The sequence below is a fragment of the Panthera onca genome, chromosome A2 (genome assembly GCF_046562875.1).
Source record: "Panthera onca isolate mPanOnc1 chromosome A2, mPanOnc1 haplotype 2, whole genome shotgun sequence".
NCBI lineage: Eukaryota > Metazoa > Chordata > Mammalia > Carnivora > Felidae > Panthera > Panthera onca.
This window is the reverse complement of record NC_138340.1, coordinates 10,572,886-10,586,561: the sequence shown is the minus strand read 5'-3', so window position 1 is coordinate 10,586,561 and position 13,676 is coordinate 10,572,886. Positions and strand designations below refer to the sequence as shown.

Below are 13,676 nucleotides of genomic sequence, written 5' to 3'. Positions count from 1 at the left end.
CACAGTGATTCTCCTCTTTTCCTGCTTCTCATTCTCCTTCAACGTGGGCAATATCTATTTAACATCACTCAACCATTTGCTTCTTTGGGCATCCTCTAACCCCTCATTAGCATTTGTGATATAGTAGGCACTAAGCAATGTGGTGGGAAGCAAGAAAAGTGTGAGAATGGTCCTTTATCTTGAGGGGCTCACAGTCTCAACAGGGTAAGAGACATAAAAATAAATGCAATCGTGCCATTTGCAGTGACATGGATGGTGCTAGAATGTATCATGCTAACAGATTAAGTCAATCAGAGAAGGACAAATACCATATGATTTCACTCATATTGAAAGTGAATTAACAAAACAAATGAACATATATGAAGGGTGAAAGAGGAGAGAGGGAAAGAAACCATAAGAGACTCTTAACAAATAGACAGATGGAGAAAAGTGGGAGGGAGATGGGCTAGATGAGTGTTGGGTGTTAAGGAGGGCACTTGTGATGAGCACTGGGTGTTGTATGTAAGTGATGAATTACTGAACTCTCCTCCCAAAACTAATATTTCACTGCATGTTATCTACCTAAAACACAAATTTAAAAATAAAATGAAAAACACATGAATGCACTACCCTGAAGGGGCACTGACACATCAGAAAAAGAATACAACCCTAGTCAACTTTTCCAGAAGAGTTGAGTGAAGGCCGCACAAACAAGCTTCTCTTGGTTCCAACTCTTGATGAGGGAGAAGGGGATAAGGCACTCCAAGAGGAAGTATCTGGGCAGCCAATGTGGGAAATACTTCATACTTGCTGGCCAATAATCAGGGGGCAAGTATGACAATTCAAACATGACCCTGAGCAGTTAGCCTGCAGAGAACAGAGATGCTGATATTTTAGCTACAGGTTTGACACGTACTTATGAAAACAGTGGAGTTTCAGTGTGGATTTCATGATGCGATGTCAGGATCAAGTTCTCCCTGTGGAAAACTCATCATGCAATCATGTTAGACACAGACCCTTGTTACTACAATTGTCTAAGAACACTGTAGATGAAAAAATAGAGAATAAATGGACATTTTTAAATGGCAAAAAAGCAACATTTAAATATTGTGTAAGTTTGCAACTTGGATGGACCTAGAGGTATAGTGCTGAGTGAAATGAGCCAGTCAGAGAAAGACAAATACCCTTTGATGTCACTCATCTGGGGAACTTAAGAAATAAAACGCAGGACCAAATAAGGAAAAGACAGACAAAAAAAACAGATTCTTAAACACAGAGAACAAACTGGTGGTTGCCAGAGAGAATGTGGGTGAGGACGGGTAGGATAGATAAAGGGTATTAAGAGTACGCTTATGTCCATGAGCTCTGAACAGTGTATAGAATTGTTAAGCATTACATTGTACACATCAAATGAATATAACACTGTAGGTAAATTATACTTCAATTAAAACAATGGCTGGGGAAAGGTGAAAATACGATTTTCAGAGTTACCTCATTCTAATTTCAAACTGATCTTTTTTCAACAACAACAAAAACAGAAATATAACTCAATGGAATAGGAGGGAGCCCAGAAATAAACGCAAGTATTATGACTGAATGATTTTTGGCAAGAGTGGCAGAATAGACAGCCCTTCCAAGATGGTGATGGAAAACTTGGATAACCACATGCTTAAAGATGAAGCTGGCCCTTTCATCTACATCTACCAACATGACTCCAAATGGATCACAGACTGAAGTATAAGAGATAAAACTGTAAGCACTTAGAGGAAAATACAGAGGTACATCTATATGCCACTGGATTTGACAAAGATTTCCTGGATACAACACCAAAGACACAGGCAACTAGAGAAAAATTTGCTTTGGCAAAATGAACAATATTTGTGCATCGAAGGGCACTATTTTCCAAGTGAAAAGACGCACCACAAAATGGAGAAAAGATTGGCAAATCACATGCCTGATAATAGATTATTATCCAAAATTAATATCCAAATGGAAAAGAATTTCAAAACTTCCACAGCAAAAAAAAAAAAAAACCAAATAACTCAATTTATTTTATTTTTTTTCAATATATGAAGTTTACTGTCAAATTGGTTTCCATACAACACCCAGTGCTCATCCCAACAGGTGCCCTCCTCAATACCCATCACCCACCCTCCCCTCCCTCCCACTCCCCATCAACCCTCAGTTTGTTCTCAGTTTTTAAGAGTCTCTTATGCTTTGGATCTCTCCCACTCTAATCTCTTTTTTTTTTCCTTCCCCTCCCCCATGGGTTTCTGTTAAGTTTCTCAGGATCCACATAAGAGTGAAAACATATGGTATCTGTCTTTCTCTGTATGGCTTATTTCACTTAGCATCACACTCTCCAGTTCCATCCATGTTGCTACAAAGGGCCATATTTCGTTCTTTCTCATTGCCATGTAGTACCATTGTGTATATAAACCACAATTTCTTTATCCATTCATCAGTTGATGGACATTTAGGCTCTTTACACAATTTGGCTATTGTTGAGAGTGCTGCTATAAACATTGGGGTACAAGTGCCCCTATGCATCAGTACTCCTGTATCCCTTGGGTAAATTCCTAGCAGTGCTCCAAATAACTCAATTTAAAAACAGCTATGCTTTTATTTAAATCCCAGTTACATAACATACAATGTAATATTAGATTCAGGTGATTCAACACTTCCATAATAAAAACTTTTTTAAAAAGATATTTAAGGGCGCCTGGGTGGCTCAGTCAGTTAAGCAACCAACTTCGGCTCGGTTTATGATCTCGCAGTTTGTGAGTTTGAGCCCCGTGTCGGGCTCTGTGCTGACAGCTCAGAGCCTGGAGCCTGCTTCGTATTCTGTGTCTCCCCCTCTCTCTGCCCCTCCCCTGCTCATGCTCTGTGTCTCTCTGTCTCTCAATAATAAATAAATGTTTAAAAAAATTTAAATAAAAATAAAAAAATAATAAAAAGATGTTTAAAAAATAAAAGAAACAATTTCTGTTGGTGACGATTTGGAGAAAAAAGTAACCCTCCAATACTGTTGGTGGGAATCAAAACTGGAACCCGCCACTGTGGAAAAGAGTATGGAGATTCCTCAAAAGTATAAATAGAGCTTCTCTACAATCCCATAAATGCACTATCAGCTTATTACCCCCCAAAATACAAAATCACGAATTAAAAGGGATACATACCCCTTTGTTTAGAGTAGCATCTTTACAATAACCAAATTGTGGGAACAGCCCAAGTGTCCACCAATAGATGAATGAATAAAGAAGATGTGGGACATACACACACACAATGACATATTATTCATCCAATGAAAGGGAATGAAATCTTGCCAATTGCATCAACACTGATGGAGCTAAAGTGTATTATGCTAAGCAAAAGAAGTCAGTCAGAGAAAGACGAATGCCATATGACTTCATTCCTGTGTGGAATTTAAGAAAGAATACAAACGAGCAAAGGAAAAAAAAAGAGAAGCAAACCAAACATCAGACTCTTAACCACAGAGAACACACTGACAGTTACCAAAGGGGAGGCGTGGGGGAGGATTGTGATGGGGACTAAGGAGCGCAGTTGTGATGAGCACCAGGTATGGTATGGAAGGGTTGAATCACTGTGTTGTACACCTGAAAGTGAGGTTACACTGCATGCTAACTATACTGGAATTAAAATGTAAACATAAATTTTAAAACAAAATTAATGATAAAAAAAGAACAGGCAATGGACTCAAACAGGCATTTCTCCAAAGACTATATAAGAATGGCTACTGAGCGTGGGAAAGATGTACAACATGACTAATCAAGAGGGAAATGCAAATCAAAACCATAACGTGATACCACGTCACACACACTAGGATGGCTATTTAATTTTTTTTAATATATGAAATTTATTGTCAAATTGGTTTCCATACAACAGCCAGTGCTCATCCCAAAAGATGCCCTCTTCAATGCCCATCACCTACCCTCCCCTCCCTCCCACCCCCCATCAGCCCTCAGTTTGTTCTCAGTTTTTAAGAGTCTCTTATGCTTTGGATCTCTCCCACTCTAATCTCTTTTTTTTCCTTCCCCTCCCCCATGGGTTTCTGTTAAGTTTCTCAGGATCCACATAAGAGTGAAACCATGTGGTATCTGTCTTTCTCTGTATGGTTTATTTCACTTAGCATCACACTCTCCAGTTCCATCCACGTTGCTACAAAAGGCCATATTTCATTCTTTCTCATTGCCACGTAGTACTCCATTGTGTATATAAACCACAATTTCTTTATCCATTCATCAGTTGATGGACATTTAGGCTCTTTACACAATTTGGCTATTGTTGAGAGTGCTGCTATAAACATTGGGGTACAAGTGCCCCTATGCATCAGTACTCCTGTATCCCTTGGGTAAATTCCTAACAGTGCTATTGCTGGGTCATAGGGTAGGTCTATTTTTAATTTTTTGAGGAACCTCCACACTGTTTTCCAGAGTGGCTGCACCAGTTTGCATTCCCACCAACAGTGCAAGAGGGTTCCCGTTTCTCCACATCCTCTCCAGCATCTATAGTCTCCTGATTTCTTCATTTTGGCCACTCTGACTGGCGTGAGGTGATATCTGAGTGTGGTTTTGATTTGTATTTCCCTGGTGAGGAGCAATGTTGAGCATCTTTTCATGTGCCTGTTGGCCATCTGGATGTCTTCTTTAGAGAAGTGTCTATTCATGTTTTCTGCCCATTTCTTCACTGGCTTATTTGTTTTTTGGGTGTGGAGTTTAGTGAGCTCTTTATAGATTTTGGATACTAGCCCTTTGTCTGATATGTCATTTGCAAATATCTTTTCCCATTCCGTTGGTTGCCTTTTAGTTTTGTTGATTGTTTCCTTTGCTGTGCAGAAGCTTTTTATCTTCATGAAGTCCCAATAGTTCGTTTTTGCTTTTCATTCCCTTGCATTTGGGGATGTGTCAAGTAAGAAATTGCTGCAGCTGAGGTCAGAGAGGTCTTTTCCTGCTTTCTCCTCTAGGGTTTTGATGGTTTCCTGTCTCATATTCAGGTCCTTTATCCATTTTGAGTTTATTTTTGTGAATGGTGTAAGAAAGTAGTCTAGTTTCATTCTTCTGCATGTTGCTGTCCAGTTCTCCCAGCACCATTTGTTAAAGAGACTGTCTTTTTTCCATTGGATGTTCTTTCCTGCGTTGTCAAAGATTAGTTGGCCATACTTTTGTGGGTCTAGTTCTGGGGTGTCTATTCTATTCCATTGGTCTATGTGTCTGTTTTTGTGCCAATACCATGCTGTCTTGATGATGACAGCTTTGTAGTAGAGGCTAACGTCTGGGATTGTGATGCCTCCCGCTTTGGTCTTCTTCAAAATTACTTTGGCTATTCGGGGCCTTTTGTGGTTCCATATGAATTTTAGTATCGCTTGTTCTAGCTTCAAGAAGAATGCTGCTGCAATTTTGATTGGGATTGCATTGAATGTGTAGATAGCTTTGGGTAGTATTGACATTTTAACAATATTTATTCTTCCAACCCATGAGCACAGAATGTTTTTCCATTTCTTTATATCTTCTTCAATTTCTTTCATAAGCCCTCTATAGTTTTCAGCATACAGATCTTGTACGTCTTTGGTTAGATTTATTCCTAGGTATTTTATGCTTCTTGGTGCAATTGTGAATGGGATCAGTTTCTTTATTTGTCTTTCTGTTGCTTCATTATTAGTGCATAAGAATGCAACTGATTTCTGCACATTGATTTTGTATCCTGCAGCTTTGCTGAATTCATGCATCAGTTCTAGCAGACTTTTGGTGGAGTCTATCGGATTTTCCATGTATAATATCATGTCATCTGCAAAAAGTGAAAGCTTGACTTCATCTTTGCCAATTTTGATGCCTTTGATTTCCTTTTGTTGTCTGATTGCTGATGCTAGCACTTCCAACACTATGTTAAACAACAGCAGTGAGAGTGGACATCCCTGTCGTGTTCCTGATCTCAGGGGGAAAGCTCTCAGTTTTTCCCCATTGAGGATGATATTAGCTGTGGGCTTTTCATAAATGGCTTTTATGATGTTTAAGCATGTTCCTTCTATCCCGACTTTCTCGAGAGTTTTTATTAAGAAACGATGCTGAATTTTGTCAAATGCTTTTTCTGCATCGATTAACAGGATCATATGGTTCTTATCTTTTCTTTTATTAATGTCATGTATCATGTTGATTGATTTGTGAATGTTGAACCAGCCCTGCATCCCAGGAATGAATCCCACTTGATCGTGGTGAATAATTCTTTTTATAAGCTGTTGAATTCGATTTGCTAGTATCTTATTGAGAATTTTTGCATCCATATTCATCAGGGATATTGGCCTGTAGTTCTCTTTTTTTGCTGGGTCTCTGTCTGGTTTAGGAATCAAAGTAATACTGGCTTCATAGAATGAGTCTGGAAGTTTTCCTTCCCTTTCTATTTTTTGGAATAGCTTGAGAAGGAAAGGTATTATCTCTGCTTTAAATGTCTGGTAGAATTCCCCAGGGAAGCCATAGGATGGCTATTCTAAATACTAACCCAGAAACCATGTGTTGGTGAGGATACGGAGAAATTGGAACACTGTGGTGCTTTGCTGATAAATAACTAAAATGTGGCACAGCTGCTGGAGGAAACAGTATGCCAGTTCATCAAAATATAAACGTAGAAATATTACTTGAGCCAGTAGTTTCACATCTGGTTATATATCCACTTATATGCCTCAAGAAAAAGGTAAAGCAGTGACTAGAAAAGATTTTTGTACACCGCTGTTCATACGGCTCTACTTACAGTAGACAAAATGCAGAGACAACCTGAATGTCCATCAACAAACTCATGAATGAACAAAGCGGGGTGAGCACATAGAGTGGAACATCATTCAGCCTTTAAAATGAATGGAATTCTGACACAGGCTACAACATGGATGAACTGTGCAAACACAATGCTAAGTGAATGTAGCCAGACACAAAAGGACTAATATTATACAATTACATCTATATGAGGTACTAAAGTACTCAGCTTTAGAGAGAGAATTTAGGATGGTGGGAGACAAGGACTGGGTAGAGGGACAATGGGGAGTTAATATTTCATAGGGACAAAGGTTAGGTCTGAGACCATGAGAAAGTTCTGGAGATGGATAGAGGTGGTGATTGCACAATGGTGAGAAAGTACTTAATGCCACATAAATGTATTTCAAAATGTTTGAAATAATAAATTTTATATGTATTTTACCATGAGAAAAAAAAATAGTGACATGCTCTAAAAGAATTTCAGTGCCATAAATAGGTTAATATGATGTCAAGGAAGGAATCCAAAGTGCAGGGAGACAAGGGTGATGTGATGGGTTTATCTTGTGTGATTCAATACCTCAACCACAAAGTATACCCAAAATAAGGGTTCGGAGAACATAAAATTCATAAGGTCATTGAGAAATACCTTGCTGAGGGCTGTAATGTCTTTCTTGACAAGCTCTACAGAGCTTCTGCCCCGCATGACAGACTTACCATGGACATGCTGAATATAAAATCCCTTCTCCTGTGTTCAGCCCTTTCTGAACTGCCAGAGGCCATGTCAGCAGTCCCAAACCATCTAAGGTATGGTATTCATAGTGCATGTAAGAGCTAATCATTCTCATCCAAATTGGTTAAGCTACAGGGATTTCTGTAAATGGCAAATTCATCATGGTGTCTTCATGAACCAAAAATGATGGGCAGCTCAATAAGAATTCATCCAATTTGAGTCGTCAAAAAAAATTAAAAATTTAAAAGCCCTCCAGTTCTCATGAAGAAAACATGACCTGAATCACCGCAATGAAGGGTCATAATGTCTACTTGACTCTCAGAGCTGAGACACTTTACTGACTCAGATCCTCAATTGATGGAACCAGTTGCCCGTGAGTGAAGACTATAAAATGACAACAAATGCTTTACGTTTTCCTCCAAACCCAACCCAAAAGCTTGGAAGTGACATTGCTAGCCAGCTTATGATGGTTCATGAGGACTGTGGTCTGAACTAAAATTGGTAGCTTGAAACTGGGCAAGATGAGGGTAATTATACCATGGAAATTGGCAAATGCTACAAGCAAGCTCTCTTCTTCATCCGATTTTTCTTATTTTCTTCTCTCTTCTTACATCTCCTCTTTTGTTTTCTCTTTGCTTTTGAGCGAGAGCTCCCTAAACATTTATTTGAATACTAGTGTGCAAAAGGACCTGTGAACTTTTACAAACCAAAGTGGTGGCTTCGGGAGCAGGTGATGATGAGACATTTGTCTTACTCTGTCTCATAAAGCACGGGTTAGGTCCATAATCATATCCTGCTACTAGTACCTGATTTCTGAGATGCTTGCTACAAAAATTTGGCTGGAAATGGGCAGAATATCCATACTGCTTTTGTGACCTGTGAAAGGGCGATTACGGTAGGAGGTGCTGAGGGAAATCGCCAGACAGTGTTGCTGCTACCTGCCAAAATACTAAAAGAAAAGCCATAACGCATCCCTGGGATAACCACCAAGAGTGACACCATTGATCCCTGAAAAACCAGGAGTTGTAATTTCTATTACCTACACACTTCATGGATGTTTTGGACTGTGCAAGGGAAAATTAGATACTCCATGGTAAATGCGGAATATTGTGAATGTCATCACACGGGGTTCCAGGCCTCTGCTGATGCAGATATGATCTCTTTCCAGGATAGATTGACATAAACCTCAAAAACTGGTGTATACTCTCTGATAACTTAAATGATTTTTCTCCCAAAGCAGAATACTCTAATGAATAGCTGCTTTCATCTCAGAGAGGACAGATTCCACATTTATTCCTCTGGGTCTTTCTATCACATTATAAGTATTCAATTTCCTATATTATTTATTTGCTGCTGAAAATCCACGCAATGGAATTTAATGAGAGATCTAAAATTTTATAAAGAAATGCAGAAGAAATAGTTGCTGATTATGAATGAAAAGTTAAAGAACCCAAGTACTGTGGAAAGATAAACTGCAGACTGTCAATCTATGAACTGATACAAACATCATGATCTACATATTCCAGGGTTTTGAGCCCTGTTGCTCAAGTCTTTATCTTAAAGCAAAGAATCCTACATTCAGAGAATGTCCCTCTGCTAAAGAGCTTTCTCAGGGCTTGCTTCATGTCTCTGTTCCTCAGGCCATAGATGAAGGGGTTCAGCATGGGCGTCACCACCGTGCACATGACTGAGGCTATGGCACTTGTCCTGGAGTTTTGTGCAGCAGCAGAACTCAGATACACCCCAAGGCTTGTAGCATAGAACAAAGAGACCACTGAGAGGTGAGACCCACACGTGGAAAATGCTTTACACTTGCCACTCCCTGATGAAATTCTCAAAATGGAGGCTACAATCTTAGAGTAAGAATATAGGATACCAGCGATTGGAACAACACCCAGAAGTCCACTTGTGAGATAAGTCACCAGGACATTGAGGAACATATCAGAGCAAGCAAGTTGGATCACCTGATTAAGTCCACAGAAAAACTGAAGGATTTCCAGCTCTGTGCAAAAGGAGAGTTGCAAAATCAATAAGTCATGTAATAGAGAGTCAAGAACACTCAACACCTAGGATCCCAGGAGTAGGATGCCACAGAACTTGGGGTTCATGATGACCATGTAGTGCAGTGGCTGACAGATGGCCACAAAACAGTCATGGGCCATCACTGTCAAGAGTATGTTATCTAATACTCCAAAAAGCACGACATCTGGCTGAGACAGACTTCATAGGTGATCATTTTGCTCTGCGTCTGGATGTTCAGCAGCATCTTTGGGACGGTGGTGGAGGTGAAACAGATGTCTGCAAAGGACAGGTTGGAGAGGAAAAAGTACATGGGCGTGGGGGGGTGGGAGTCTGTGATAATGGCCAGGATCATGAGTAGGTTCCCAGTGAAGGTGACCAGGTACATGGACAGGAACAGCCAAAAGAACAGTGACTGCAGTCCCCGCTCGTCTGACAGTCCCAGGAGGGGACTAAATTCAGAAATTCGGGTTTGGTTTTCTTGTTCCATGAAACTAAACTACAGAAATAGAAAGAAGAGCCTTTCAAATTTAGCCACAAACAGTAGTCAAGAAAGTAACAGAGAGGGAACCAAGGTGGCCTTCAGTAGGTGAATGGATAAATAAGCTGTCATGTACCCAGACAATGCAATGTTATTCTGTACTTGGAAGAAACACACCATCAAGCCATGAAAAGACATAGAGGAAACTTCAGTGCATATTATTAAGTGAAAGAAGTTTATCTGAAAAAGCTTCATACTGTATGATTCTAAAAACATGAAATTGTAGAAAAGGCAAAACTACGGAAAAGGAATAACAGGTATCAATGTGGCCAAAGGGTGCAGTGGGAGCGAGAGGGGTTAAGAGGCAGAGCACAAAGGGTTTTTAGGGCAGTGAAATACTCCATATGATACTATAAATATGGATACATGTTTGTTTTGTGCCAGTCTCAGTATATCATTTACCAACGTTGTGACTGGACCAGCCCTTATCATTCTTATGATGGTTGCAAGACACCCTCTGCAATAACCATCAGGAAACTCTGAAAAAAAAAATTACTGCTCATAGCTCCTGGGGCCACACAGTGAAGTCACAGAGAGACAGAGAGCGCACATGGACCTTGGGGTCCGCTTTTACTGGGGTGAGGGACTAGAGTTTCACTGGTTCACTCTTTATTTGTAAATTTAAAACTTAAGAGCAGGAATTAAAGCACAAAAGAGAAAAAGGAGAGAAAAGTCCGTTTCTAAATCAGCCAGATCCCTACAACAAAACAAAAAAATATGGGGCGCCTGGGTGGCTCAGTCAGTTAAGCGTCCAGCTTCAGCTCAGGTCATGATCTCGCGGTTCATGAGTTTGAGCCCCACGTCGGGCTCGGGGCTGACAGCTCGGAGCCTGGAGCCAGCTTCGGATTCTGGGTCTCCCTCTCTCTCCGTCCCTCCCCTGCTTGCGCTCTGTCTCTCTGTCTCTCAAAAATGAATACACATGAAAAAATATTAAAAATATATATCAGAATGGGGCACCCTGGTTCTTTATTTAATTACAGGGCTGGCAATGTGGGTTTTGTTTCTGAAATAGCCATGCTTGAAGTGGCTGCCTCAGCAACAGTCTGTTGCAATAACACTGCAGCACGGTGACCGATAGGGACTACACTTACTGTGGTGAGTATTGAGCAATGTCAAACATCGCTAAATCAATATGTTGTACAACAGAAACTAACGGAACATTGTGTGTTCATTATGCTTCAATTAAAAAAAAGAAAGGAACTGAAGTCAGGCACTCGCGTTACACAAAAGGAAAAACCAACCGTCAGGGCTCACACTACACAGTCATCGTACAGTTTCTCAAACCCATAGAACGTACAACACCAAGAGTAAACTGTAATATGAACTGTGGACCTTGGCTGGCTAAAGATGTGACGGTGTAGGTTCACTGACTGTAAGAAACGCACCACTCTTGTGGGCGGTGTTGATAATGAGGGTAGCTATGCCTCGTGAGAGAAGGGAATATAGGGAAAGTGTACCTTCCCCTCAATTTTGCTGTGAACCTAAAACTGCTCTGAAAAAAAAAAAAGTCTTCATTTTTCAAAGCTTAAAAATAAACAGAAATGCTATGATTTTATTTTACACACCTTTAATTGGCTAATTTCTGTATATTATCCACAAATCTAGTTCCTTTTTATTTGGGGATTTGGGATTTCGAGGAATCCCAAATGCTCTCTCTTCTCTTTGATGCTGAAACTTATTAGCCACTCCTGCCCTTAATCCAAACATCTTTCCCAGGCATTATTTTCCTCTGCAAATCGCCTGAGGCTTTCCTTTGTCCATCGACAACTAGTTTTGACCAATTATTTTGTGCTTATTATTGTTGAAAGCACTGGGAATCAACAGTACAATTAATTTTTAAGAATCTTTGCCCCTTCAATTCCACGTATGAGTGAAATCATATGATATTTGTCTTTCTCTGGTTGACTTGTTTAGCTTAGCATAATACAAAAAAATAAAATCTTTTCCCCTAACTAGTTTTATTCTAGGATATGTATGTGGCTGGAGGAAATAGAATATCAGTAAATAAGTAAATGACATTTCATGTGGAGATTATTATTATTAAGTAAACTAATACAGAATGATGAGATTGCAGAGTGGAGAAAAAAATCTTCTATACTCACTCCTTTCTTCTTTTTAGTTTTTATTTATTTATTTTCAGAGAGAGAGTGTGTACAAGCAGGGGAGGGGCAGGGAGAGAGGGAGAGAGATAGAGAATCCTAAACTCTGTGCTGACAGCACAGAGCCTGATGGGGGGCTCGAACTCACTAACCGTGAGATCATGACCTGAGCTGAAATCAAGAGTCACATGCTTCACCAACCGAGCCACCCAGGTGCCCCTTGTATTCTCACTTCTAATTAGAGACCTTTGAGGGGGAAAAACCTGGTCATTGGGATGAAGTGCAGGATTTACCTATGAGAAGAGCATGTAGAACAGAGAAATATTCAGGGCAAAGCCCCCAGTATGGGAGCATTCCTGTTATCACTGAGAAACAGAAAGGAGAGTGGTGTGACCAGAATGGGTACAGCAGGTATAAGGGTAGAAGGTAAAATAAGAGGGAGGAGGCCAGAACATTCAGATGCTGGGGAAAGCTCCTAACGTGTGAGATCTCACAGGTGTCCTTTACATGTAACCGTTGTTAAATACAATGCATTTAAGTACATATATTGTAAATCATACATATAAATGATACGTAACTTAACACTCCATACACTACAATTTATCTCCCTCAGTGTCCACTGTCTCTAAATTTTGCATTTTTGATTGTAGAACACAAATTCAGCATGGGATAGATGTTCAGCTTGTGTCCTCTTCAGTGAGAACTTCCTTTACTCCACCGACATGCATGCTCAGAGTCATGAACTGGGGTGTCATATCCTCCTATACCGGAAGCATAGCTGAATGGGCAGCAGAGGGCACTCTATAAGATAAGCCTATTAGCTCGCTTTCTTCGGAGAATTGAGTTTTGTAGTCAAGCATCCTAATGGGGTAGCCATGTCTGTAGGGATCCCAAGAATGAGCCAGCTCTGAATCAGGGAATGTTTGTGGTGGTCTTCTGCTATGCACATGGAGAGGAAGAGAAAACTAGTCTACAGAGAGGGAGAGAAGAATGAAGTCGACAAAAGGGGGGAAGGAAAGAAAAGGCTGCATTCAATCGAGAGAGGGTGTAAAGGGAGAATCGACTTCTCTAGGTGCCAGTAAAACACATCCAAGTTATAGCCCCCAGAGTGTCCAGAAAAAAATAACAGTACTCTTAATACTCAACTAGATAAATATTTTTGATCTTTATGGCCCCAAAGGATTCATATACTCACAGTATCATAATTTACAAATAAAGATCAATAAAAAATTGAAAATACAAATAGTAAAATTGACATAATTCAACCAAAATATTTTCAGTGATTTTTTTCAAAGTCCAATGAGCTGGGAAAGTAAATGTTTTGGTATGTGAAACCAAACTATTTTGATTGTTTAAAAACTGTTACTGAAATGCTAGTAAATTCTAGCAAACCTTTAAGGAAGAAGTTATACCAATCCTCCATAATACTTCCAAAAAATAGAAGCAGTCAGAGTACTTCCTAACTCATTTGGTAAAGCCAGCATTAACTAACATTGGAACTAAAGACATTACAAGACAGGAACATTACAGGCCAATCTCTCTCATGA

At 39.8% G+C, this 13,676-nt stretch overlaps 1 pseudogene; it reads right to left on the bottom strand.

The window, feature by feature from the left end:
• Positions 1–9,022: 9,022 nt before the first annotated feature.
• LOC132679755 (olfactory receptor 7C1-like) lies at positions 9,023–9,979 on the bottom strand (annotated as a pseudogene).
• Between the last annotated feature and the right edge of the window lie 3,697 nt (positions 9,980–13,676).